This window comes from Gavialis gangeticus, unplaced genomic scaffold, assembly GCF_001723915.1.
Source record: "Gavialis gangeticus isolate Ggan-Ray unplaced genomic scaffold, GavGan_comp1, whole genome shotgun sequence".
Classification (NCBI taxonomy): Eukaryota; Metazoa; Chordata; order Crocodylia; family Gavialidae; genus Gavialis; species Gavialis gangeticus.
Window position 1 is genome coordinate 20541774 of NW_017729032.1, and position 5360 is coordinate 20547133.

Here is a 5360-nt window from a genome sequence, read left to right on the forward strand (position 1 = left end):
AAATTATAACATTTATAAAATTTTTCTATATCTAGAATCCAAGTACAAGGTATCTGGTTTTCTAGACTAGACTTCGGTCTCCCACAGGTGCCTACTCCAGCCATGTATTGGAGTGTCTATTTGTTGACTGTTCACCTAACCCATAGCATCAGCAATACAATTTCAGGAAACAAGTTTTTTTTAATTTTATTGGCAGAAGCACACTCTTTAGGATATTAAATGCTTCCATAATTAGAGAGGAATTAAGCAAGGATTTTGTGGATCCAAGTTCTAGATTCAAGCAGTAAGTCCTCTTGTGGCTCTAGCTTTTTGCTGCTTTGTCATCAGAATATTCCAGAGCTTGGAGAGTGCAATTACATGCTAGCCCAAAACATCCAAGTTACAGAAAACTTTTTTAGTTTAAAGAATTTTATACATTCATCTGAAAGATTTAAGGAAAGTCTTTTTAAATTAAAAAACAACTAAGATTAATTCTTCACTACGTAGTCCATTAGGTTTCCACAGCAAGGCACAAGAATTGTTTTACTGTTTTGCAGGATCAGTCAGTTATGAAGTCATACCATGTTTCCATCAAAAAAATAAAATAAAAATCACTCCATTAAATCCTCTAAAAAATGGTCTTAACAGAAATTGTCCAGCAAGTTCCTGTTCTGCAATTTTGCCAGGTATCACTAACCTGAAAAAGATAAAACCACACATATTACACTCTTGCCACATGCTAATAGATTAAAGGTTCACGCTGATTGTTTATACCACGGGTGCTCAACCTCTGCCTACAGGGTTCCCCACAGCTTGGGAAGTTAGGCAGCAGGGGAGCAGTGGTAATTAAGACTGCCACCTCTCTGCTGCTGCCAAATACTCAAGTCCTGCACAGTGGGATAGAGCTGGGCCATGTCCCCTCCCTTTACACAGCCATAGTGGAGTCAGACCATTCCCCCACAGCCACATTGGGCCTGGACCAAACCCCTTCCCCTACATGGCTGGACTGGGGCTAGGCTGCCCTGTATCCCTCGTCCATGCTGCCAGATGGGGGCCTGCAGCACCCATCCTGGGCTCCAGATCAGAACCACTGGTTCAATCTGGCCCATGGAAAAACTAGGTGTCACGATCCTGCCCACGATGGAAAATGGTTAAGCAATGCTGGTTTATACCAAAATAAGTCATTAGCTCACTTAGGTTACAATTTAGCCAGACTAGAACACTTACAAATTACAGTTTCTTTGATGGTAAATTTACTAGCATTAATCCACAAGGATTATTATTTCAAACAATTTGTTTGTATGGGCTCAAGTTGACCCAGCCTACTTCTAATGATTTTGATGCAATTCAAAGAAAAGAAAACAAACAAAAAACACGCTGTACTTCTGGTATGGATAGTAGTAGCCAAATCTCAAGATATATAGGTTTTGAAGATAACATTCTCTCTCCTTGGGAGGGAGAAAGTGCTTTAACATCCCTGCAGGTCCCAGAAATCACCATTTAGGAGATGGGGGCATTGTCCCTTGGTTCAGACCCAGCTTGGCCCCACCAGCAAGTTTTCAAACAAGTCTGATTTTGCTTCATTGAATGTGGATCTGGTTTGTCAAATGAATGTCTTGCTTAAGCAACCAGAAGTCAACCACCACCTTTTAGAGTGAAGGTCAAGCTAAAAGAATGCAAGAAAAAACTAGGCTTCTCTGGAGACAGAGTTGAAAAACTTATTCTGGCAGAGCCTGAAGCTAACTGGGCAAAGATTGAGTCTCCAAGGGAAACTAACTAGGCAAGTATTTGTTAATTATGTTGTGATCAGTTTTACTGCTGTAGATGTTTACTTGTAGACCAGACCATCAAAACCTATACATCAGAATCAGGGTGTCAAACTCATCTGGTCCTACCAGCTGGATGAGTAGCATGGGGTGAGTCCACAGGCTGGACTGGGCCCATGGACCCCTTCCCCTCTCTCTGCATACCAGCCTGGGTCCCATGCTGCATGTGATGCAGATCCCAGAACAACTGAGACAAGTGCTGGACACACCATAGTCCAGCTGAGGGCTTGTAGCACAGATCCCAGCTAGGGCCAGATTATGTGTGGTGTGGCACCTGCTCCAGCCAATCTGGGATCTGTATCACAAGTGCTGACCCATGCAGGGCAGCCCCAAAGTAACCACAATGCTGGTCTGACATGCACTATGCATTTAACATTAAAATATAGCAAACTTTAGGTTACTTTTCCAAACAGGATGCACTTTTATCTATGCTGGTGTTTGGACACAGTAATAATACAAGAGAAAAAAAAGCATCCTATGACAGAGCTTGGCTACATTAAATATCTCCCCAGTAATAGACCACAGTGCACACCAAGTGCCCATGGCATCCTGCCAAGGATTTCAATATTAGGTCATTGCGTTAAGAGCTGCTGGTTCCACAGCCATGCAAACCCCTCTTTGAAATGACCTTGAGCTACACTGTGTAGCATTTCTGTTAATGCATCAGCACTGCCAGCACAGACTTACATTTGACAGAGAAGGAATTCTAGCTGTATTGCAAATATCAGGTCTTTGTCTTCCTTTGGGATCTGTCGAAATGCTCACTAGCAAATGACTATAAAAGAAAGTCACTAGATTAGATCAGAACAAAGTGAATAATCAAGCAGTTCTGAACCTGTGGTCAAGACAATGAAGGACAAACACTATTAATTTGCTAACCTTTTCAGGTTCATTACCAGCCTATTAGTACCAGTCATCTAATGAAGTGGTCTTCAGTGCACTCTCAGCAATTAACGAACATTAATTACCCATCAGGATTTTTGCCAATAATCTGAGATTTAATTTCAGCTCAAACTATTAAGAACAAAAACTACAGAAACAGGCTGCCCAACTGTGTTAAAATTTGTTAAGTTCTCCATGCCATTTACTAACCAAAACTTCTGCACAGTAGTGTTGTGCATACTAGAGGGCTCCATCTTCAATCCCTTGTTTCCAACAGATGTAATGCTACCTCAGTAGCAATGCATACATCTGATGGATTCACTTTATGGTCATGTCCACAGCATACTAGAAACAGTGTTTTCCTAGCAGCCTTGGTAATGACCAGGTATTTGCCAAAGTATTTCTCATGTTACAAACACTAACTTGAACTGTGATGCAGTTGAATTTCATTCCAAATATTTATCTATTAACCTTTACATGTGAAGGGACATATTTCATCTGGCAGCAGAGAATAACTTAATGCTCTAAGATTTCAACTGACCCAGCCTGACCATGTCTACATGTTCAAATAATGTGCATTAAATCTAGTATCTCCATTGTGAGGCTTCACCAGGCTTAAAATCAGGGTAATTAAGCTATGGTTTCTGGCCATCCCCAACCAGCTCACTGGGAACCCACCCCCTCCCCAAAACTTGCCAACAAAGCCCTGTACTCTTGGAGCATGGGGGTGAGGGGTAGGGCCATCTACAGGGGGTATGGTTATGCAAATAATGAAGTGAGGGGCAGGGAAAGGAATGGGAAGGTGGGATTGGAGGCAGAAAGTGACAGGGAATGAGATGGAAGGGGAGCTGCCTCAACCCCACCCCCCTCCATTGCCTGGACTGACCCTGTCTCAGATTTGCTACCTTCTCCCCCAATTCCCCCTCCCATCCTACTCTGTTTCTCCACTTGCAGCTTTCCTTTCATTTTTACCCCCATTCTGTGATTTCACAATGTCTTACAAGTTGCCCAAAACCACAATTTTGGTAGGTCCCTAGTCATGTTAAGTTGCCATCAGTGCAACAAGTATCCTATATTTCACAAGTGGAACGAGTATATTAAGTGGCCTGCCCTTAATATCAAGACACAGCTGTCCTTCTTGGTTAGCTTTTCTACTTTTATTTCAGGTTTTCATATTTTGATGTTTGCAATAAAAACATTCCAAACTGAAAAGGTAACCTTAACTGTCAAACAAGCTGTCAAGATACTGTGTTCCAGCCAGTCCTCTCATCACAAAGAAGTCTTGCCCATCCTATGACTGTATCAAGGAGAGCCATTTAGCAGTTTTCTAACCAATGGTTCTCAACCTCAATAGACTCAAGGTACCACTCAGGAAGTGCCAGCTCTTACCTTCCACTTTTTATTTTTTACTACAGCAAAATAGTAGAGCAATTTTCTGTTGCAAAGATCTCAAAGACCACAATAGGTCAGAATATTTCCTACTATGTGTTCTTATTTGAAATCTCCAGGTTTACCCATGTAGGTGTTTGCACACCTTATAGGTGCTCCACAGTATTAGCACTGTTAAGAGGCTCCCACTCTACCTCAGTACCCTGGTTGAGATCCACTGTTCTAAATACTACAGATATACACAAGTATAAGCTGTCATGTTCCCCCCGTCAACTCAAGCCTGTATCAAGAGAAAGACTATTTTTAACAAGCGCAATAGAATTAAAAGCAAATGTGAGCTACTGGATTGCTGCAACACTATACCTGCCCCCCTCCCACATTTACTTGACTTCACAGCAAAATCTGACAGGAATGTCAGCTGGGACTTTTCATACAAGGAAAATAGTGAATTCAGTTTGGGATGCACACTTTCTGCTAATGTTATCAGAAAAATCAATTTTTGTATTTTTGCATTTGGTTTCAATGTCAAGAACTTAAGACTCACGTCTGGGCCTTTTGAGCTTTCTTCAGATACAATTCTTTGAAATCATAGGGTTGGAAGAAACTTCTGAAGATTTCTACAGCAAGGATTCAGTGAAAAAAATATCAAGTTTCAGAGCGTGTTAAGCAACCGTACAAACACCACAGGTTAAAAACTGTGGGGTGACCAGCATGAATAAACACATCAATTAGAAGTGGAAAAAAAAAAAAAACAATAGCTATTAACTCTTACCTAGCAACTTAATATTACTGAGAAACCTTCCATCACCATTAAATGCTGCAGTCAGTGCCTACATGGAGAAAGAACACATTACTATCCATGCCTAGAGTTAGCAATGCTTGGCACAACATTAAGTTTGTCTTGCAATTTTATCCCATACAACTAACAAACAGTTGAACGGGTAAAGCGAAACTACAAGTTTGCTCTATGAGGCATTTCCAACGACCTGAACCTACAGAAGAGGTCCCATCGGGATAGGCCTCAACGTTAGTACTCTACACTAGTAAGAAATACAGGTGAGATTTCTCCATTCAGAGTGAATCTGCACAACTTTGCCATTTAAGTAAACTGATCTGAACAGAAACTTACTGTCAGTAGACAGTACAGTTGTTTATACACTATTTAAGCTACCATAACCTCACCATTTGGTGAAGCTAAAGTAACAGCATTTTAGCAGTAATACTAAAAGCAAAAGCCAATGCACTATGTTTTAGAAAGGAAAGCACCGGGGGGGGGGGGGGGGG

At 41.3% G+C, this 5360-nt stretch overlaps 1 protein-coding gene across 3 annotated transcripts in view; it reads right to left on the reverse strand.

Moving 5' to 3' along the window:
• Positions 1-390: 390 nt before the first annotated feature.
• The window catches only part of TAF1D (TATA-box binding protein associated factor, RNA polymerase I subunit D), a 46841-nt gene continuing 41871 nt past the window's right edge, over positions 391-5360 (reverse strand). For all 3 annotated transcript variants that reach the window (XM_019524287.1, XM_019524289.1, XM_019524288.1), the window contains 3 exons: positions 4849-4906; positions 2493-2580; positions 391-676 (listed from right to left, as the gene is read on the reverse strand). The gene's annotated coding sequence lies outside the window, so the exon portion shown is untranslated. The remainder of the gene's footprint in view (positions 677-2492; positions 2581-4848; positions 4907-5360) is intronic.